Raw genomic sequence first — 24,165 nt, forward strand, 5'->3', positions numbered from 1 at the left:
CTAATTCAGAAACATGAAATATATATTCTTCCTCACAGCTCTCTGAAGTAATTAAATTTTGGCATCCTGATTTTAGCCTTCTGGCCTTCAGAACTGTGAGACAACACATTTTTATTGTCCTAAGTCATCTAGTTTGTAGTACTTTGTTATGGCAACTCTAGCAAACTAATACAGTCAATGTAAGCATGTTGTTCTGAAAGTTGCTTTTTGACTCAAAACATAGATCCTGGACATCCTTATGAGTTAATAAGTTTATATACACAATATTTTTCAATGGTATGTGGAATTCTATTCAATGGCTATTTCCCATTTGGAGGATTTGCATGTTTTCTGTTTTTCACGATAACTATAATTAACACTGTTATTCTTTTTTTAAAAATTGTGGTAAAATATGCATAACATAAAATTTACTATCTTAACCACTTTAAGTATACAGGTCAGTATTGTTAAGTACTTTCATATTGTTGTACAATCAACAGAACTCACTTCATTCTACACCCATTAAATGATATCTCACCGCCATTCCCTCCTCCCCTCAGCCCCTGGCAATCCCCATTCTATTTTCTGCCTGTATGAATTTGACTACTTATGTATCTATTCAGGTATATAAATGGAATCACACAATATTTGTCTTTTTGTGACTAGCTTATTTCACTTAGCATAATATCATCAAATTTCACCTGTGTTGTAGCATATGTCAGAATTTCCTCCCTTTTTAAGACTGAATAATATTCCATTATATATGTATATCACATTTTATTTATCTATTCATCCTTCAATCAGTGGACTCTTAGGCTGTTTTCACCTTTTGGCTATTGTGAATAGTGCTGCTATGCAGCAAATATGGATATAAAAATATATATTTGAGACTGTACTTTCAATTATTTTGAGTATATACTCAGGGATAGAATTTTCTGGATGATATAGGAATTGTATTTTTAATTTTTTAAGGTACTGCCATACTGTTTTCCGTAGTACCTGCACCATTTTTTCATTCTCACCAATGGTTCACAGGGTTCCAATTTCTCTGCATCTTCACCAATATTTCTTATTTTCTGTTTTTTAAAAGTAGTTTGCCATCTTAATGGTTATGAGATGGTATCTCACTGTGGTTTTGATTTGCATTTCCTTAATAATTAGTTATGTTGAGCAGCTTTGTCATGCATTTGTTGGCTATTTGTATCTTCTTTAGAGAAATGTCTATTCACTCCTTTGCCTATTTTAAAATTAGGCTGTTTACTTTTTGTTGTTGAGTTGTAGGAATTCTCCAGATATTAATTCTTGGGATGGAATTACTAGTTCAACTTTGTAAAGTTGTACCAATTTAGACTCTTACCAATAGTGTATGATTATCTCTCTGTCTCTGTTTTCTTGTCAGCATTGCATAAAAGATCTATTTTTACAAATGGACATAAACATAGACAATGTAAAGGATATCTTTATACATAGCTATTCTGTTCTTCAAATAGTAAAAGCCTGTTACATCATGGTTAGGCTACAGTCCATGGGGTTGCAAAGAGCCGGACATGACTGAGTGACTTCACTTCACTTCACTTCAAGCAAATTTGGGTCAAATCAAATCACGTCCCCTGGAACTTTAACACATACACACAGTAAAAACCTATGAATCAGAAATTGGTTCTGCCCCCAGCTCTAGGGTAAAAAGCTTTTACTTTTTTTTTTTTTTTTTAACTAAAAGCTCTATAATTAGTTCTTTTACATCAAGTGATTTACTTTAATGAATAGTGCCATTTTATAAATTGAGTAAATAAATCTGCTCCAATTCATAGCTAGAGGAATTATAGGAGAAGCTGGTGTTCCAGAATGATTCAGTGTGTGCCAAGGATTCAGTCTCATAGCCCAGAATCCTTCCTAGTGCCAGGCCCACTGCACCAGCGTAGACATCCAGTTTCAGGGGCTGGAAAGACCCAGCGGAATGCTTGACACTAAGAAGAAGGACAACACTATCCCACAGAGTTAGTGGGAGTTGTGTCACTGCAACTGAGAAAGAAACCTGGCCCAGGAAGATATTCCCTTTGTAATTATATTTTTAAAAAATTATAGGAAAATAATCATGGTTTTAGATCTGGGGGCCAGAGGGACACAAAGCCAATGAGATTCTCGCCATTAATGTTAGCACCTGTATAAAGGCTTATGAGGATCCCATATTGATACAAGGGAGCTTGTACAAAGCCATGGGGCTCTGATATATTTCATCTTCTTTCCCTGCTAGAACTTCATACATAGAGCATGTGTGAGAGATGGACCATGCTTGTAGATGAGCACTTGTCCTCCTGTGTGACTCCATATAGGGACACAAGTCCCTCACTCTTCCTAAGGTCCTCTACGGAAGAGTATTAAAAACCAGAGAAGTGGAGCCTGATGTTTCCATACTGCTTTTCTAGTTTATTGGCTCTCTTTGCTTGTAAAAATATGTTTTCAATTATACTTAAAACATTTGATTCAGACAACTTCAGGAAAGTCAAGATGTATTGTTTTTCCTGCCCACATCACATACATTCTAGTTTATTGGGGGCTTAAGGTGCTGTGTACTGACGTCAAATGGCAGTGATAGAACGGAGTCTTGGGAGAAAGGTGAAGAATAATCTTAAGCTATAAATAATAGAATAGTAACAAAAATCGGTGTTTACCTTGGACTTGTTGTGAGCATGACAGATTATAGGCATGACCATAAAGGACAAAACTATATGTAAAACCCGAAGGAAAATAATGAGACTGTTTGGAGCACAAGATCAAATAAGGAAATGCTGGCTTGAGGTGAACTTCTTTTACTCAGATAGAACTTTCTAGATTTTTTTCCCAGTCATCCATATCTAATTATTTTTCTTTGACAATAATGCAAAATTGGACGGAGTTTTAAAACCACAGGCTTAGTGGGGTTAAAGGGGACATTTTTGTTTTCCTCAGAGGAGTGATAGCTTACAATGGACTCTTCATAGTTATTATTGTTATTAGCCCTTTGTCCAGGTCATGAACAAGGCAATATGTTTTATTGAGCATTGGTTAAATGGTTGCTGTCCAGATAGAATGTGGAGATGAATTATACTGGGCCATGCCCCAAAATCAGAGAAGGGAGGCCACAGTGAGAAGTTAAGTGAGAGTTATAACCACAGTGCTATGAAAACATGCCCCCTCCCCCCTACACATGACCCTTGTTGGAACTTTTACGGGTCACACATGGACCAGCTGTGTGTTAGCTCATTATGAATGAACCAGAGCAAAAGGGATCCTTATCAATGAGTCATGGGCCACATGGACAGCAACTGGGGCTCACAATATCGAGCTAGATACCACCAAGGAAGGGTATTTGCTTCCCACTCTTGTTCTCCCTACTCAACCAGCTATTGTGATTGTCTGTACTTCTGGCCTAGGACCTTAATGTACATAAATATTCCTTGGGGTGCTGGTTGAAAATGCAGATTTCTGGCCACAACCTAGAAAAGATTCTGAGTCAGTAGGGCTGGCTGGGGATGTAGGTAGTCCTCATATCACAGTCTGAAACTTTGGGGAATTTTGCTCAGGATGAGCATGAGAGAGACTGCCTGGTGTTGTCACTACCAGATTCTGTTTGCTGTTACAGGTAAGGGCCTGTCTAGACCTCTTCCTCCGCCACCTTGCACTGCTGATTGTTCAAGACTTTGATTTCTGACTTCTTTGACCAGACTTTTGACCACTCACTTTTTCTAGAACCCTGGTTGAATCTTGAATCTACTGCTTTATCTCTGATATTGGTGCTTCTCTGATTATCATTTATGTATCATTCATTCTTTCATTTAACAAATATTAAATATCTGTGCTTGGTTTCAGGCTCAGGAATGGAACACACTGCTTAGTAAGACACTCTCAATTCAGACCATAATGGGGTTTATAATGGGGCCAGCAGGAGAAATAATCTGTTAATTAAATAGTTATGGAGATAGTGTTAGATGCCACAGAGGGATGTTGGGGCAACATGTGAGCATACAGCAGGGCCACCTAATCTAGTTCTGGGGTTCAAGGATGGCTTCAAGGGGGATGGGAGATGATGAGAAGGCAGGGTGTTCCAGACAAAAAGACAGAATAGTGTGAATGAAAGCCCTAAAAAATAAGAGCTATGGCATGCTCAGAGAAAACTGTTGGCTACATCTAGAGCAGGGCGGGGGGGCAGGGGGTGCTTGGTGACAGCAGGTGGTATGGAAAGAAATGGAGCTGGAAAGATCGGCAGGCCCAGATGATGAAAAAGGACCTTGTAAATCCTCTGATGGTGTTTGGATTGTATTAATCTTAGGGCCATGAAATATCCCTGAAAGGTTTTAAACAGATGTGAGTCATGATGCAATCTGGGTTGAGAGAGAGCATCACAGCTGTAATGGGCAGATGGTACAAATGGTTCAGAGTGAAGTCCGCAGAAGGCAGAAGGGCTGGGATGAGGAGTGCCAGAGAACATGGAGAAATTTAGGAAGAAGAATGTCTGTAACAGAGGGAAGACACAGGAGACAGAATGGTCTGTAGGTAAGGTGTGTGTTTGGTAACAGTGAGTGGACAGTGTTTCTATAGAAACTTCTTCCCAAGGAGATAAGTGAAGACACTTTTGAGATGGCCTTAGAGAACTTTAGATAATGAGATTTTAGTACTGAGACAAATTTTTCAATTGGGCAATATGGAGGAACAGCCAATTTCTTAATCTTCTCAGCCAAAGAATGACAATAGCCATTTAAAAATGTACCAAAATGGATATGTATCTTTTTCAGATTGTGAGTGTCTTTAAGAATTAAAACAGGGACTTTCCTGGTGGTCCAGTGGTTAAGAATCTGCCTTGCAATGCAGGGGACATGGGTTCAATCCTTGATCAGGGGTCTAAGATTCCCCAGGCCATGAAGCAACTAAGCCCATGCACTGCCACTTTTGAGCCAGTGTATCCTAACAAAAAATCTCATATGACACAGTGGGGATGCCGAGTGCCGCAACTAAGACCCAAGTCTGCCAAATAAATTAATAATAAAAAAATAGTTAAAGCCAGAAATAAAATACAAGTATAAAATACTGGGAAATCAGAGGCATACAGGTCTCACAAATGAATGAACATACATGAAAGCCCTTCAAAGTTGCATGTTAGACTGTGACAGACTTTAAGAAAGCAGCCTCGAAGAAAACAAAAAGCGTGATATCTGCTCATTGCTGGGATGTAATAACCAATTTCAATATCAGAAATCTCTAAGTGAAGGCTCTCAGTGAACCTTCAGCTTTCTGAACCACATAGAATTTTTTTTTTCCCCTGAAAGAAGGATCGAGCCAGCTTTTCTAGGCACAAAGTTATAGCATTTTCCCCATTTGTCCTAAAAGCAAGTTCAAACTGAGAAATCATCTTAAGGATCGGATGAGTAAGATCTGAAAAAGAAACTAGACTCAAGATTTCATTGAAAGGCAAAGTTCAGCCCCTTCTTTTGTCAGAAAGTTCTAACATCAGAAAAGGACTCCAATGGGGGGAGCTGTGTGCCCAAGTGGACTTCACAAACGCATCACACTGGACAGATTTGGACAGATTGGGAACGTGCCCTTCTTTCTGCTAAAGATGTTTTTCCACGCTTGGCCTTCCAAGACCCAGAGTTCAAAGCTTCATGACTACTTTTTTATGTGGGAGCAAATTGACCACAGCACTATTAGAAAAAATTGTGAGTCAGAGTGCTTGGCTCTTTGTTTCTCTGTTGTGTTCTTTGGAAAAGAAAGATTGTAAGGAAAGAAACTGGGGAAAGAAAGACTGACTACTTTTGCCTCTTTTTTTTTTTTTTGAAGGGTGTTTGCTTAAAAATAATAACCCAAACTAGGCTATTATTGGGATTTATATTAAATATTTCCAAGTTTTGAAATGGGAGCAGTCCACCAGACCCTTGTGAGCTGAGCTTTTGTTTTTCTCGTTATACCAATAGATAAATTGAGTCACTGAGCAGTAAGGTAATTTCTCTGATCTTAGGGTATTAGATGAAAAGAAAGCATGAACTCAAGGTTTTGGATTCCAGGTAAACCCTTTGATCATGCTTTTATAGGAAGCCAACAACCAAAAAGTTAATGATCCATTATACTGCATGTTAGGGGGATGAGGTTTTCTAGTGTAACAAAAATGCTACTTCATATAATTTATATACATATGTGCACATATGCATGCATACACACTCATATATAGTAGAATGACCTCAACTTTCCTGAGTCTTCAGGGAATGAGAATTTTGGATAAATTAAAATTTTCCTAATAGCTGATAACTTTACACCCACCAGGACCAACATAGGCTTGTTTTTATATGATATATTTGAAATACAGAATTTCCTTTATTCTTAAATGATACTACTAAATATGTTAATATTTTTATTCAGCTGTGATTCAGTGGTTCCCACAGGAACTTCCTAAGGCTATGCAACTATTCATCTCCTCCATGAATGCCACACACCTTAGAAATTCTGATCATTTTATAGCTCTTTTCCTCCTGTACTGCTAGGCTTCCATGATTCTATTCCTCCCTGCTGTCAGTTCACTTGTTGCAATCCCATCCCCTATTCAAATTAGGTACTTCAAGTTCGCTGTGTTCTTGTGGTTTAGTGGCTAAGTCATGTCCGACTCTTTTGTGATCCCATGGACTATAGCCCACCAGGCTCCCCTGTCCATAGGATTTCCCAGGCAAGAATACTGGAGTGGGTTGCCATTTCCTTCTCCAGGGGATCTTCCCAACCCAGGATCAAATCTATGTCTCCTGCATTGGTAGGTGGATTTTTTTTACCACTGAGCTGCCAGGTAAGCTGTGTACTTATGAATCAGAGAACCAAGTTTGTTAGCATTATTTGTAAAGTAGAGGCAAATAGGCTTGAAGTGAGAAATCCTAATTGCTTATGAATACAAACCTTAATGGGCTTCCCTTAGTGGCTCAGTCGGAAAGAATACACCTGCAATGCAGGAGACTGCTTGCAATGCCAGAGATCCAGGTTTGATCCCTGGGTTGAGAACATCCCCTGGAGGAGGAAATGGCAACCCACTCCAGTATTCTTGCCTGGGAAATCCCATGGACAGAGAAGCCTGGTAGGCTACAGTCCATGGGGTCGCAAAGAGTTGGACACGTCTTATCGACTACACCACCACCATAGCACGGACCTTAATAACCACTGTGTTTTCATCTCTGAGTACTTTTGACTTACTTTTTGTCCTCAGTTGTGTTCTGTAGAGTTGAAGTTTTCAGAATACTAGATAAATGAAAAGTTACCTTAAGCGTATTTTAACTCTGAAATTCAACTTGGAATAATTTATTTTTTTTCTAGTGATTCAGATAATGTTCATCCACCCAGCATTTATTGGAAAGTAAAGTGCCTGATTCTGTTCCAGGCCCTTAGGATTTCTCAGTGACTTGGGGTCATCCCTAGGACACTCACTCATTTTATCTTGTTGGCAACAGAATTAAAAGATCTCATAACAATTTTAGTTGAAAGAATACCAGATAAAAGAGAGTTTACTGTGTGGTACATTTTTACATATGTGTGCTGAATGTCTTAAGTATATCTATTAAGGTGTTGACTTGTTAGGTTTTTGGCACCTCGAGAGTAGGTTGGGGCTTGAATCCTTGACACCTATTAAGTGAAAGCCTTTTCCTGAGTGAGGATGGGTGTGTTGTGAGAGAATACTGGTCCCAAGGAAGGCTCAGAGCACCCTGACCAGCATGAAAAAGGCACAAAAATTGGCCTCCCCTTTGAATAAAAAGGAGTTCTCATAGTCCCTGTGCATTTATGCTTCAAATGGCTTTTTACTGGTTTCTGTGCCTTTCAGCTGCTAATCCTAAGTGCAGGTCAAACAGTGCTTGATGGCATCTAGCATCTAGGGCTTGGCATGTAGTAGATCCTCAAAAGCTATATGTTGAATTGTTGAATGAATGAATAAATGAGGTTGAGCTCAAAGTCCTAAACAAACAAAAGTAGAATAATTAAACTGGAATGACAGTCTTTTAAGATTCTTATGGTCCTCTTTCCTTTATCTTATAAGCAAAAGTACCTTCCCCTGTAGCTTACTATTTTCCTTATTCTAACATTTGGCTTCTTAGAGCCCGTTTTTGTGGGAGTCTGGATTGAAAGTTTTCTTGATAATTAAGGCATAGAGATAAAAAACGCTAGGACTTTTAAAATAGGAAAATGGAATTCATATAAGATAGGACTCTGATGTGCTGACATTGAATGTTGTAGGGAGAATGTGCATGATTTAACAAGGTAAGTGAAAAGTTACCTTAAATATTTTTAATTCTGAAACTCGGAATAATTTAGTTTTTTTAGTGGTTCGGATAGTATTCACCCGAATTCATCATTCATATATATATTCTATGTAGAATACGTATAGGAATCACTTTGCCATACACCAGAAACTAACACAAAATTGTAAGTCAACTATACTCCAATAAAAAAGAAGGTATATTACTGCATCAAAATGCAGGGACCAGGATGCATTTGGAATGCCAACACCCTAAATGGGAGTGTACAGAGCATAGAAGCATAAAGCTCCAGAAGCCCATGGGATGAGCTAAGACCTTAGATGAAACACTTGGGACAGCCATCTTTATTCTGATGATACCACAGTTGCCTATATGTTATCTACATTGCCCTGGTAATGGAGGGAGGTAGCTTTGGACTGGAGAGGGATTATGCAGTCACAGAAATTTCCTCCATTGGGGAACTATTGGGAACACTGATGTAGTGCCATTTAGTCCAAGCAAACAAATAACAACAACAGCAGAACATAAACAACCTCCTTACTCTCCAAATCCCAAATCCTCCAAAGACCAGAAAGGTAGATGAGCTGAAAAATATCCCACACTGCCACCATGACACGCTCGCTGAAGCACCCTGGAGTAGGAGTCTAGAGTTCATCAAATGAACTGCAAAGGAAAGAGATCCTCAGTTTGCCCCTATTTGCATTATGTGTAAAGCAATATTTAAGTAAGTATTCAATAATTGGGAGTCATTATTATCAAATAACTTTTACTAAGTGCCTTCTGAGTGCCAGATACTTTCTCATATGTTTTCTTATTAAATGTCATAACAATCCGGAGAGGCAGACTAATTCTAAAGCCAAGAAAGTGAACACTGGGTGAGACCCACTGTCTTGGCCAGGGTGTCTGTGCTGCTAGGTAGCAGAGGTAGTACATGACCCTGTGACTTCTTCTGCCAAATTCAGTGCTTTTATTTGTGACAGTGGCTTCTTGTTGATGATTTAAGGTGTTTTGTTATTTTTTCTTCCATTAATGACATGCATTTTGGCGTTAATTAAAAGGAGATTTTTAAATACCCTTTACAACTTACAGGCAGGTTTAAAATTAATTGTGTATTCTTTAAAATCATCAACTATACAGAAAACAGTCTACATAACTATTCTTGCTGATTATTAGTGGCATTTCTATGTTGCTGGTCCTGCGACCATCGCCAATCTGTTTGTGCCCAGATTATTAATAGGGTGTTGTGAATAATTCTTTGGGGATAAAATGTCAATGATGTAGCAGTTAACCAGGAGAGCTCAGGAATATGATTTACTGGTTTCATATTCTGGTTACTTTACTTCTTGCCACGTGACTTTGAGGAAATTACTTCACCTCTCTTACATATCCTGTTTCATAGGAAATTGATCAGGATAAAATGCACTAATATATAAGAAAAAAAAAGAGAAGCTTTTGGCATTCTGCACGGCACAAAGTAAACCTTCATTACACATTAACTGGTATCATTGTTGGGAGTTTGAGTTCTATCTTCTTGAAAAGCACATTCTCAATCACTGAATCTGGTTTATGAAGTAACCTTAAAGATCATTCAGCTTTCCTTTGCTGCAGTTTCTCATTTATCCTGCCAGGACCATATCAGGGTGTGATACTCTAAGCCTAGGTGAGTAGAAAGAAGAGGACTTCAGGAATGGGATGATCTAGGTTCATATTTAAGCTCCTTCACTTACTGTCTAAATGATATTGTGAAATTTGCTTAATCTTTCTAAGTCTCCACAGACTGTGAAATATGGATAAAAATCTCTAATGCAAGTAAAGGAATGTATATATAGAATATATGTCATAAACCGCAGATTTCTTTGTAAAGGTTATTGTTATCATCATCAATACTTTCATGTTTAAAAGGCCTCAAATTAAGATACTTACTAATACTCTCTTGCTCATGTGGTAATAATGAATTCTGTTTTATAAAAACAAGATCTCAAACCTCTCTGGTGTTCTTGCTCTGTTGTAAAGGAGTCAGTGGATGCTTTCTTTAGCCACTGGCTCCTGTCTGCAGATGAAAATTTTATTTATATGTATTCAAATGTGATTTAAACACATGGTGATATCTTTGATGACTAAATATTTAAAAAATACAATTGAAATGTTATTGCTATCTTTATGATACTCTAGGGCTTGCTTATCCTACAATTTGTAAATATTTTACAAGGCAGAGTAAAATACTGACCCATAATTATTTCTCGATGTTGTCTGCCTGATGATCTCAGGGTAAATTCTTTTATTTTATTATTTAAAAGAAAGTTTTCATTGAAGGTTTTTCCAGTCACTCCAAATAAACTTAGCTGTGAATGGAAAAGATACAGCTGATTGCCCTGGCTTTGTCCACGTCTCTTCTGCCCTGTCCTGCTCTTCCCTGAGTCAGAAGGAAGGCATGCGGTATGGCCGACCTCTGAAATCATTAAACATCTCCTGTAAACTGTTGCTGTTAGAGACACATTCTGGTTTATTTTCTGAAAGCTTATTAATAAGTCAGAATCTAATCTGCAGCCAGACTGTTTGATCACTTTGCTCTTAGCTTTGCAGGCACAGGATTTTATTGTGTGGTTGGCCTGTTGGCATGATGATTCCTGAAGGGCCGTTGGTAAGCCAGCAAATGCCAGGGGTGCATCATTGTCAAATTCCAAAGACCTGTGGCCTTCCCTGACCTGCTGGGAGAAGTTTAGCCTTCTTCAAAGAGCCTCAGATTGGGCACTAGAAATAGAGACAAAAATGCTATGGGAAAGTCTATCATTGAGAACTACCTTCCTTCAGAAAGTGATGGGGCTTCAGAGGGTAATAAAAATCTGGTGGCTGAACTTGTTTCAGATTCTCAGGGACAGTCTTTCTCTGTAGAAAAGGTCATTTTGAAAATTGAAGAAATTCTGTTTCAGCAGGTCTGAAATATGTTTAAAAAACATTTAGAACATATTTTCCCCCCAAAGGGAAAAGAGAAGAAATAGTTATGCATAATGGAACTTTTTCTTTCAGAGACTCAGTTCAAATCATTCTTCATCTCATTTTGGTTTTATAGTGATAAAGGATCCAGGTAGTGATACAGCGCTATTCTGAGCGAGTTTAAACCATTAAAAAAACAAAGACAATCTGTATTATTTTATTAATATTATGTATGTATGGGAGAGGACTTCTTCAAGAGATTATAACTATTAAAGGCAGATCCAGCAGTCTAGCAACGCACTGAGCACATTTGTTGAATACTACTGTAATCATGGCATTAGCTGAGAATACAAAAAAGAACTGAATTCAATTTTTTTTCCAATAGTTTATATGCTCATCAAGGATAAAAGACATAGCACACAAAATGTTAAATATTCTGTGTTGTCCAATACAGTAGCCACTAGCCACATGTGGCTATGCCATTTTAAATTTAAAGAGACTACAAAAATATAAAATAAAAGTCAGTACTTCAGTTGCACTAGCTTCATGCCAAGTACTCACTTGCTGTATATAGTTGGTGGCTACCATATTGGACGGTTCAGTTATAACACATTTCTATAATTGCATCAAGTTCTAATAGACAGCCCCAGTTTCTTCAATACAGAGTACAGGCAACACATAAGTGATATTTACAATAACTACCAACCAGTTGAGAATAAGGAAGCATCAATGCAGGCTGCAATACTTAGGATGATCTTAGTAGGACCTTGAATTTATGGTTATTTTGACAAGTGTAAAGGACAGTGGGGCATAGTAGAAAAAAGAGGAAAAGATATTTGGGGGAAGAACAGTCCATCTGACTTATCCTGGTACAGACTGGAGAGGGATGAAAATGGAAAGCTGGGTTGGGGTAAGAGAGATGGAGGGACTGGCTGGAAAGCTAAGGTGTTTGATCTGTTTTCTAATGCAATGAATAGTTTTGAGCACGTTACTGATAGTCCTGGGGCAGTGGCACCACCCAGCAAATAATCTTGCCTTATGTAGTTAGGTATTCATAAGGCTCATATTTAATATTAGTCTCCCACTGGGAGTTCATCCTGAGCCTTACAAACAGCTACAGAGTTGAGCCTAGTAGTACTCTGTGTGTGTGTGTGTGTGTGTGTGTGTGTGTGTGTGTGAGTGTCCGCTTCTTGGAACAACCTACAGGGATAGGGAAAAGCATATTTAGAGCCTCTCATGTACCATCATTGCATTTTGTCCCCTCATCCCTTTTTTTCTTTTCACATTTATTAAGTTTCTCTTGTGTGCTAAGCATTGAAGGTACAGAGATAAACAGCACATGAATACTACAGGGGGAATCACTGTCTTATACAAAGAAGTGGCCGTGACAGGGCTGTGCACAGAACACTAGTGGGCATGGAGAGGTACACATGCAGTCAAGACAGGCCGCGTGCAGGCAGGTCTTTTCGGAGGGGAAGTCTGCTGATCTGAATCTCAGAGGAGGAGTGTAAATTAAGTCAGTAGATCAAATGGGGAATGCTCCAGGCAGAGAGGGAAGATCAAGCACCAAACTACAAAGTAAAGCAGAATGTGACCATGTGGAAAGACCTAGACCTTTTTTCCTCTTTTGTCTTTGGCACAGCACAAAGGAAGGGCTCAGAGTGCAATTATTTTCTACATACAAGCTTCCCCGGCTCTCTGAAATCAGAGCATTCATATGAAATCTTTCATAAGGCAAAATGGGGTAAAGTGAAGGAGCAGGTATCTTAGGACACATCTTGTTAATGGATGAAAAAAATAAATCCAGAATAAGCACAGGTGCTTACACAGTTCAGAGCTATGGCGGCTTGATGCTGAGTGTAATTCCTGGGGAAGGAGCTTGGCAGTGCTGAATGCTATTAGGTTGGCCAAAAAGTTTTTTGGGTTTTCAATACCATTTTACGGAAAAACGTGAATGAAATTTTTGGCCAGCCCAACATTGTTGCACTTTCCCCCCCCCCCATAAAGTTGAAAATCTTCTTTGGATTTCTTTAGATTAGCAGAAACAGGTAGTAATATAGGTCTTTCGTAGAAGTGAAGTGGCATAAAGTGAACTTTTGGAAAGTGGGGGTACCTGTACACCCTCAAATAGGTTAAGCAGCAGGTGTAAAGACAATAGACTTTTGTCTAGGTGACTCATGTGGCTTGGGACCTCAGTTAAACTATTTTTACTCTCTTCACCTGGGTGTGGACTACAGCAAGAGTCAAAGAATGATCCAGGGAGCTGGATTCAAGTGTGTTTCACACGCCAGAGTACCTCTGTTCTAGGCTGATCCTCATATACTCATGGGAATTTCTCCTGCTTGAGGAATGACATGCTTGCTTGTCACTCTTTTTCCCAGACTCATGCCAAGCAACTTGGGATCACTTGGGGAGAATTTATGGAGAAACCTTAGACCTTATAAATTACCCCAGGGAGAAATGATAGCTTTTTTTGTTTATTTTTCTAGTTACACAGACCTTACTTCTTTGGCTCTGAAATGGCAGCATGCTTTTAGGAAAAAAATACAAAAAAGAAAAAGAAATTAAAATCACAGTATTAAACAAAAAACAGAGCCAGTCGGCAGTGTCTAGGAACAGAGCCATTGGAATTCTCTCACTTTCTTTATGAGTCAGAGGTAGTGACACAGGGAGTCGATATTTTTTCTTCCTTTTATGATATGACAAGACCTCAGGAGAGGCACCATGAAGGAGCAGGAAACCTATGGCCTTTGGAGCACGACTGGGATGGGAATCCTGGCTCTGCCACTTCTAGCTGGGTGACCCTGGGCAAGTTGCTTGACCAAATAGACACTCTGTTTTTCTCATCCTTGATTTGGGAATGATAATACCACCCTTGTACTCCTGGTGTAAGGAAGAGAGATAATGAGAGCAGTACAGTGTCTGGTTCTGTGAGACACTTAACTAGATAGTGTCTATAATTGTAACTAGAAATGATGAGTTTGAGTTTTTCCCTTGGATGACTGTGAACTTATTTTCTTAAAGGATAGGATGGTACACTGCAATGCTTTGGGGATACTGGCCTCCAAGCATGATCTTTGTAAAGGGGAAAGAGATGTCCCAGAGTAGAGCCGTAAGAGAAGTAGTCAATTTGATATGGGTAGGAGGTCTGAGTGTCATAGGTAAACTAATAAGCCCTGATGTAGCAAGATATACTAGAATATCAGTGTGTTCCTACTCCAGGAATTAGCTCCCTATTGATGGCGATAAAATAAATTCTCAAGAAAAATATTTGGTTAATGATCTTGATTAATTAGTGGTGTTTATGTTGAACAGCTCAGACGTTGTCGAGCTAATTCATAAAATTATCCAGGCTACCCATTTACTGACTTATTACTCATTGTTGGCCATGTCTCTATTTGTAACACAATATCCTGACACTGAGAAAGATGAGGGAAGGAAGAGATCATTTCAGTCTATCCAATATTCTCCCCGCTTCCCCTCTTTCCTTTCTTTCTTTCTTCCCATCACACCCTCCCCTCCTTTTCTGTCTCATTTACTGTTTAACTATTGGTAAATTATTTTAACATTTCTGCTGTTCTTATCATCAAGAACTTAGTCATTGGACCAAGACATGTTCATTTGCTTCTTTTCTTCCCTTTTCAATTGGGTTTGGAAATCACACTGGGATTGTTTTTTACTTTATGCTTTGACATAGCACATAATCTATACTGACACTCCATGTATACTACATATTAACTAGTAACACTGAAAATATCATGTCCCAGTAAGTCTTGGAATAATTTAAACTGAAAACAGTTGAGGTTTGTGATTCCTAAACTGTCCGATAAAATACCAGACCCAAGAGATGCCCTCAGGTTGAGAAGACTTGTCATTGAATATGTTGGGTGCACACTATTTACTGTAACTTTTTTGAAGAATGAAAATATACACAGCATATTAAGGTCTTTATGAAATCTTGTAAGTAAAATTATAAAATAATAAGTAATTGGTAAACTTACTTGTATTAATTGTAAAATAATAAGTAATAAGTAAAGTTGGTCATGTTATTTCATTGAGTATTTCTAAAGTTTATTTAACCATAGAACCTTTTTCTGTATAAACATGTTAATATCCCATATATTACTGGTTTTGAAACATACTTTGGAAAATGCTGAAGAAGTGTCATTTAGAAATTTTATACTATAACAGTCACTATTAAAAATATCTTTTCTCCAGTAAAACAATTTTAAAAATCACAAAAACTTTTTTTTCTGTATGAGGAATTATCTTTTGACTGGTGTCAAGATAATGAATTGGTGAACATATAGGCCTCTTGAGACTCTTGAAGTCATAGTTTAATTACTGTTTCTTTCCCTTTTTCTACTTACCCTAGGCCTTATCTGGCCCCTTGAGACATGTAATATTGCCCTCTGTACTATAAGAAATAAAAATGCTCTTCGTACATCTTGGAAAGTTATGTGCTTATTTGGCACTGTATTCCATTTTAACTTGGTTCTTTGTAAATGCCAAGAGCCATCCCCAGGTGTCCTGAGTACAATCCATTAACTATGTATGCTTAAGTAGCACCATTCTGTAAAATATTTGGCAAGACCTTAATTGCCTCTAAAGAGAGTGGTTCTTTGAGAATTGTTCTTCTATTCAAGATAAATAAATTAAGGCACAAAGATGATCAAGGCCCCAGAAACAGTCAAGGTGTTCTGGGGACTAAAACACTGAAGATTCCTAGAACAGAGGATTCTCAGGCCACATGCCTACCAACTTCACAGCTTCATCTCTACTGAGATCACTAATAGTCCTAGAGAGAGGATTGCTCTGTTTTCCTGTGGATGTCATAATTTTTACAAAGCAAGCTGCCCTTTCCTGGTATGCCAGGGAATATTGTTTTAATGGTCCTAATTGATCTCTATCCTCTAGAGGGTTCTGAATTTTGCAATTGTCTCAAGTCTTAACAAGCCATCCCCACACCACTGCGCAATGGAAATGTTCAACAGAAAGGTATTCACTTCGGTCTAGGCAAGACTCTGACTGCTGCCTGGAGAAACAAGGATCCTGGAGTGCAGGTTCTGGGCCATCTCGATTGGACAAAGCCTTTTTGGCCCATTTCCGCCTCCCTCTTTCTTGCATTTCCCTACCCCTCTCCTGGGGACCAAGGGTTGATCCTGGCAGGGCACTAGGGCTTCCCTTTGGAACCCAGGAGGTTTTCTCGGCCCTTGTCTCTGTGCTTGTCTCCTGCTGATCCCCAGCTGATGTGGTTTATTTATTGATGAATTGAGCATTTAGTCCTGAACTTTTAAGTCTTGGCTGGTGGTGGCCTCGGAAAGAACATTTTCTAAGATTGCCATGGTTTTCTTTCAAATAAACTCCTACATGCCTGGACATTTCTGGCATTGCTGAAATGCAGGTGATTTATTTGTAGAGGCTTAAATTGGGATTTTTTTTTTTTTAAAGGAAAACCAGCAAAGTGGTATACTCCTGTGCTACATTTTAGCCACAGGTTGTAGAGGACACCTTGTTCTATCTTGTGTTAGAAAAATGAAAATCTGAAGGCTCCCTCTGGGAACAAATCAGGTTTCTGTTCTGAGACACTCAACCCCCCGGCTCCCTCTACTGGTCAATAACCACCCTCCCCACTCACGGGACAGCAGGGGACTGAATCAGCGGGGAGCTAGAAGGCGAACTGGACGTGAAGTTAGGGACTGTGGATCCAATAGCCTATTTCTGATGCAGATCCTTTACCTTCCTTCATTCTTCCTATCTCAACAGTCTTGGTCACCTAAGCCTCAAATTCTTAGCTCCACCTAGCGTCTCCCTTCCTGTATTCCTCAGGCTTGTCTTGTATGTGCCCTTTAACAAGAGGCCACTTGTTTGGCTTTATAGCACGGATGAACACTATGACCTCTGGATGGGAAAATTGTTAAGTACAGATCTTCAAAGAAATATAATAATGTACAGTCACCACTTTGAATTTATGAACCAAGTTTAGATTTATCTTTAGCGTGCATGTGGTATGATAGAGGAAACATACTGAATGGAATGAGAGCTCACAAAATATCTCCCAGCTGCCCCAGGACAACACTCTTCAACCAGCTCTGAATGTCCGCTGTCCTGCTGTTGAACTGAGGGCAGCTGTGGCTTAGCCACGCCACTGCTGGGTGGCCAAATGTCTTTCTAAATCGGCCATAGCTCCCTAATACATGAAACCTTAATGGTGGCCCAGAATTTCAGCGAAACAGCTGTTTTATCTAGCTAACAGAGAGGACTAGAAAAGCTCCCCAACAGGCTGATACATTTTATTTCCTGGAGAAGCCAACAGCTGACATCCACACCCAGGCCTATTCAGTTAGTTGGAAAAGTAGTGCATGAAGTGACTAATTGTCTTTAATCTCAGCACATCAAATGATGCCAATGCCTAAATATCCTGAGATGTAAACACATCAAGAGAGCTTGAGAAAGACAGTCTTCAAGAAAGACTTACTTAAAAGTATGTTTTCACAATGAAGCTTAGTCACGGACCATGTAAATTTTAACATACAATAAACCAATTTCAGAAACACAATGACTATTTCAAAGTTTTGCAAACAATTGTCAGGCATGCTTTAGAGGAAAGTGAAGAAGCATCTGAGGTAACATCTTTCTCTTTCTCAGTAAGTTCTTTCTAGAAAAGATACAAGAATATTCTTTTCTACCTTTATCACTTTCCACATTGGGGTAACTTTGTGTATTACGAAAAGTTGTATTTTTATCTTAGCAGAGAACATTTTGATGACATGATATCCATGGAGTTGGTACTCTGGGTCAGGGTCAAGTTTAAAATGAGGTCAAGTGAGGTTCTTTTCGCAGTGGAAGTCCAGTTAAGGATTAAGAAGAGTTTTAATAGATGTAAAATTTATAAAGCTTTCCCCCATGTGAGCCATTCCTAATATTGTACTATACAGAAAGAAGTCTAACCCAAATAGAGTTTTACTTCCCAAACATTTGAGTGGGTCTTAGCTCTGACAATCATGTTAAAAAAATCTCTTCTCCGGAGTTTCTCCCTCTTCTGTTTTAGAGGAATGAATCCTCTTAGCTGTACTATTTTCTCTCTGTACTCTTGACCCCTTGATAATCCCTCTCTGGTGTCATAACACTTCTCATGCCTACACCCCTTAACCAGTATGTTCCTTAATGGTCCATTATGCATATTTTGTCATTTCTTTCATTAAAGACCTGAGGAGATTCCAGGTATATTGATAACACACTGTCAATGTGATGCGACAAGAGGAAGGTTATGCTGTAAATCATCACATAAAAATAATACATTTGTTCTGTCACGGAAAAATTGGAACTCAATCTTAAGCCTACTGTAAAACATAGCATTATTCCTAGAACTCAGGCAAATGTAAGGATTAATGAAATCTCTGTAGGCAGGGAAATGGCTCAGCCATTGATAAGGCTAAATGAACTCTCCTGCATTATGTAAAGCACCAGGGAATCTTTAATTTGATATACCTGAGATCTGAGTCTCTATAAGTACCTACAGTCTTGTAAAGATTTTTATGGAAGGAGTTAAGAAATATGGATATTTTATACTTAGCCTTTTTTTTTTTTATCAATCACTCATTCTCTCAACACAGGTTTACCAAGCAGCTATTACACGTAAGACCCTGGAATGAAGAGAAAAACACACAAGGTGCCTGTGATGGTGACAACCAGTGACTTCACTCTTCATAAGGGATTGTAGCAGTGTTTCTAAACGTTCTGTAGGAGAGGTACAGCTGAAGCCCCAAACCTCTACCAGTTACAGTTTTTGAGAACTCTATATTTTATATTTCAACAGAATTCTCATCACAGTCAGAGACATCTTAGATACACACTATATGGGGAAGACACATTATAGTTATTCAAAATAGAGCCCTGATCAGAGTTCGGTTATACGAACTCCAGTCCTGCTTCTCCTACTCATGTCTGGGTGACCTTAGGAAAGACATCAAGCTCTCTGACTTTTCTCATCTGTAAAATTAACTTAGTTAAATTTAGCTCCAAGGATGCTTCCAGCCTTAGTACTGTGTGATTCCCTAAATAAATTTTTAAACTCCAAGAAGTTAGACTAGAGCCTAGATAAATAAAACTGCTTAGAAGCTTCATTTCAGTTTGGAGGCATGTAGCAAGTTTAAATTACCTATCTTCTAGGTATATGAATTAAGATTTAGAAAAATGTAAAGGTTTTTTATTTGTTGGAGTGAAAAATCTACATCACCTGTGTAAGAGAAGTATGAGACTTTTGATAATGAGAAATGCCACAGCTATGAGTGGTACTCCGGAAACTGTAAGATCTATAGGGACTGAAAAGGGATTTCTTTCAGTGAAAGAAAGAAAAGGAGGTAGCACAGAGAGGCATGACTGCATCTGTAAATCCTGTACTGAAGGAGAGAAGGACAGCTTTCATTTTCCAGGAAGGACAGTGGAAGTGAGCCCAAAATTAACAGAGGAGATTGAAGGTAGACCATCAATGTGTGTTAATATTTTACATAATCAGTTATAGGTGTCCATAATAGCTTTTGCTGTTATGTTACACTGAGAAGTGAGAATACATTATTATTTTAGCAGATTACTCTGATCAGTTTTGGGGAACATTTTTGTTTCAGTCACTTCAGTTTGATTCCTTGCTATTTCAACAGCTTTGTGGATTTGCGTTCACAGGGCCCCCAGATTATAGACATTCCGACCGTGTGTGACTCCCTTTAGCCCTCTTGTTGCAAATCTATTTGCTTGAAGATAAACTATAAGAACCTCCTTCCTCAAACAGCAAATGGAGTCCCCAGGTCGATAGTGGAATGTCTAATTAGTGGCTTCTCTGTTGGTGCTAAACTGTGGTTACCATTCTTTCCCAGTCTTCACTCCTTGGGTCTCTGGAAAGGGGAAGTTTAGCAGAGCTCGAAATTAGTAGTGGGGGGTGTAAACTGATGTTAATGACTGTCAGGTCATTGGAAGATCTTTTTCATTACATCCTTAGCATTTTGAAACAACCTGTAAGCTGGCCTTTTTATTTTTTAATTTAAATTTTTAGATGCTTTGGGTAGTAAGGGGTTCTTTTTTACACAATGCTAAAGTGATTCTCTAAATCCCATAGGACACTCATTCTTCTCTTAACCTCTTCTCTCTGTATCTTTTTTTTCCATTTCACTCAGCAGCTAGAACAATGAAACTCTCTAGTCTCAAGATCTATACTTTCCTTGAGTTATGTATATGGATGTTCATGGGGGCCTGGTGGAAGAGAAGAAAGTCAAGGCCTGAAGAAAGACCTAATTTTCAGAAGGTTACTTGGAGGACCAGAGATTGGCAAATACTGCTGCATCTCAATCACGCTTCAGGTTGCCATATCACAGTTGAAGACCATGGATAGGGAGGAGTAGACAGCTGCCTCTAACTTCTAACTTTCAAATAGTTACTGAACACTGGGCCCTTTGAGAGAGTTAGAGGTGGATTTGTTGACATGAACTACCCATTAGTTAAAAATGTGTTCTGAGGCTTTTTATATTCATAATGTAGCTTTTATTATAAAATTATAACTGGCAAAGATTTATGGGTTTTAATGTGGGGCAGATCTGAAATCATTTTGGTCTTTAGAAGGGCTGTTCTTTTCTGTTACAGAAGGGTGTAGTAGAGATGAATCTTAAATTATTAGAAATACTCTCATTGACTAAAAAAAACAACAACAGCAGATATGGATTTTGTTCCCCATATTCCACATAAAAAAGAGCAAAAAGATTTGCATTTGTTACAGAGATTCTGGTCTTTCTCTTCTAGGGCACTTTCTAGGAGCAGTTCTGCCCAGCTTCCCTCTCAATTCTCTGTTCATTTCATCCCCCTCTCCTTGATTTTTGTTTCACAAATGGAATTAAGGTAGGATATACCTTCTGATCATGGGAAGAATATTGTTTTATAATTTTGGGAATAGCAGAAGATCTGAAGTGTGTATTTACCTAAATGTAAGAGGCCCTCCAGATCAACCAAGCACCCTTCCCGTGTGTCTCTCGTGAAACATGCAGTCACTTTTCTTTTATAAGAAGCATTAAAGGAGTCATTCAAATTTTGCTGGAGTGGTATGGGGTAGGTATGGCCATGAACCAACCCAATCCAGGGGCAGCTATACAATGGCATAGACGAGACTCATGCCTCTATATCCTGTGCAAAGGGGAGACAATGGGGGAACCCCATGAATCCCCACCACTGATTTTTCTATAAACTTAAGGAGGAAACTATGGAGAAAGTATCATTTTTAGTGTCTGGTAAAGACCCCTGGGAAAGTGAGGTCATGAGCAGTCTAGGATGATCTCATCCAGTTATTTAGGGTGTTGAATGTGATGGCACATGGGGAAAGCAGTTACTGTGAAATGGTTCATAGCTGGTAGAGTGGATTAACTGCCAGAAAAAGCAGAAGCAAACCCTGGGGGAACACTTTTCATCCCCACATTTAGGAATAACAGGGAGCTCTTTTACACTGGCAGCACTTTTTTTTTCCTCCCAGAAAAGATAACTTTCCTCAAGGGGATCTGGTGAATGAAGCAGTGTATTTTCACCCTTGTGATGATGGGCGTGAATTCGGCACTAACATAAAAGAGGAATTAGCTTGGACATACCACACACTTGGTTTCGCCCGGTCCCATACCTGTGCTCTTGTCATGGTTGATTACCCACTTACAGCAAATATGAAGCAAGCAGTCTGCACTGTGGCTTGAGATAAAAGGTATTTTAATATGCTCAGGTCACATATTATCATGGCCAATAGTAATTTTATATCATTTTCTTAAAGGAAACCTCACTCCTAGTAATAATTTCTTCCAATGAAGCAAAATTTCACATGACAGAAAGTTTTACATATAACTTTTTCATTTGAATAATAGCATTGAATCCTCTCCATGCCAAATAGAAATTTTAAATATCTTTATTATTTCTTTTGATATGCAAGTGATAAGGAGGAAAGGTTTGGAAGACCCTCAGTTAAACTTCTAATGATTCTATTTTCTTTAATAGTGAAGAATTTTTTACAGCTTTGGAGACTTTTCCTTTTTCAAGTGAAACAATATAAACAAACCAAAAAAAAAAAAGGAAAACTTTTCCTCTCTTACTTTAAGAACCTTGAGGGCTGAAACAGTGGTTTGGTTTCCTGACTGCCAGCTTTGGTTTGCCGTCTCTCAACTGTCTTGTGCAATTCCCCAGAGGAAATATTTGAAGAGGGTTTTTCTCCCACAGGAGAGAGTTTCATCCCACACAGCCCGCAGATTCTGACTGCAAACTTCAGGGACTAAGTGTCTGGTTTTCCAGAAGTAGCTGCGGAGGACGTTTTTCCTTCACAGGTGCACGACACACATTCTCAGACCTCAGAGATCAGGATGTAAAATCCGAAGTCTTTAAAAATGAGGGTAGCTTGAAGACTATCTCTCTGCCAATCAGGTCAATTTTTACTAGATAAGGGAAAAGAGGGTGACAAGCAGGGATCAAACTTCCAAAGCCTTCTAGCTGATCGTTCTTTACAACCCTCGGGTGTAAACAGAAGTATTGGATAATCTGGCCTGTATTTTTCTCTGACTGTGAAACACATTGAAATGCTTTATGTTTAGGTGTGTGTATAGAAATTCATGAAGTTCTTTTATACACTTTTCTATTCCAGCACAATTCTCATTTTAGGACGTCTTGAAAAGACAACTTTGTGCTCTCACGTTGTGCCGTAGCTTGTCAATTTGGATTTGTTCTTCCTATCTACCAGCCACCTGATTATGGTCTCTGGGCAAAGGGTACCCGTTGGCATCATTTTTTCCAAGCACTTAAACCTGGAAAGATATTTTTTAAAGGACTCACAGAAGCTGTCTTGGGGGTTTGGAAAACATGGCAAAATTGTTAGCAGACCTTTGTGCTATTTTTAGGAAACTAATTGTGTTCTTTTAAAGTACATTTTTGACAATGGGACAAAGTTTTCCTTGCCCTCACTGTTACGTGAAATATTTACAATGAAAAGCGATCAGGAAAACACACCAAACAGATACACTTTAACCTCGGCAACAGCCAGCAACCAGGGGCAAAAGTGATTTAAAAGGAGAAAAGGTTTTTGCAATATTTATGCTGCTGTTTCTGCCCCAAACGAACTTTTATTTTACCGTTCAAACAGAAGTTTGTTTTCAAACCAGTTGCTGGTTTAAAGGAGCAGCCGATCTGGCATCCATAAGAATCAGCTCTAACCAAACAGTAAGCACGTTGACCAGGGGACACTGATTTCCCCGAAGCAACCCCCAGTAGGTCAGATGCCTGCAGAAGGGTGATCTTACCTTGAGCACGTAAGATCCAGGAGAGAGGCTCGGGGGCTCCTACAGGAGAGGACCGGGAAAGTGCTCTGATCCGCTGCTGGTAACATGCGCTTGGCTTTTATGGGCAGGTGGGAGGAGCCGCTCCTCATGGTAGGTGGGCAGAGAAGCAGCGGCGGGCGGGCAGCCCCGGGAAGCTGGACACTCTTCTCTGGGGAGGGGCGGCGAGGGCAGAGCCAGGAGCCCGAGAGAGGGAGGAGGGGCGGGGAGGGAGGAGGTTTGAGGAGCGGAGGAATCAGTGGAAACGGCAGAGGAGGGAGAAGGAGAGAAAAAGAGAGAGAGAGAGAGACAAGAGAGAAAACTTATAAAGGGATGTAGTCCACAGACAGGGAAAAGATCGGGGAGAAAATGAATAGGAGACTGAGACAGTCAAACAAGCAAGATACGGAGGGAAAGGGGAATTTGATTATTTTCCATTTTGTATGACATTTTAGACGGTAGTGGTGTTGGGGAGCGAGTTGCCAGTGACGGAGATAACAATAGGTGTTTTCTGTGAATTCGAAAAGCTAAATAACGGTTCAGGAATATTTGAAATTTCACAGGCAAGGGAAAGGAGGGGAAGCTGGCCGTCGGAGTAGCACATCCCGCGCTCTGGGTGGGCGCGGAGAAGGGCTGTCCACAGCCGGCTGCGATCTGGCCGCCCTCCTGCGCCC

The 24,165-nt window shown here is 39.3% G+C and overlaps 1 protein-coding gene across 2 annotated transcripts in view; it reads right to left on the reverse strand.

The window, feature by feature from the left end:
• COL8A1 (collagen type VIII alpha 1 chain) overlaps positions 1-23,665 on the reverse strand; it is a 160,354-nt gene extending 136,689 nt beyond the window's left edge. Inside the window, exon 1 of one of the 2 annotated variants that reach the window (XM_081572469.1) lies at positions 23,477-23,665. The gene's annotated coding sequence lies outside the window, so the exon portion shown is untranslated. The remainder of the gene's footprint in view (positions 1-23,476) is intronic. The other variant, XM_081572467.1, reaches the window with a different exon arrangement.
• Positions 23,666-24,165: the final 500 nt, after the last annotated feature.

The sequence above is a fragment of the Giraffa tippelskirchi genome, chromosome 2, assembly GCF_054371585.1.
Source record: "Giraffa tippelskirchi isolate mGirTip1 chromosome 2, T2T-mGirTip1v1.2.pri, whole genome shotgun sequence".
NCBI lineage: Eukaryota > Metazoa > Chordata > Mammalia > Artiodactyla > Giraffidae > Giraffa > Giraffa tippelskirchi.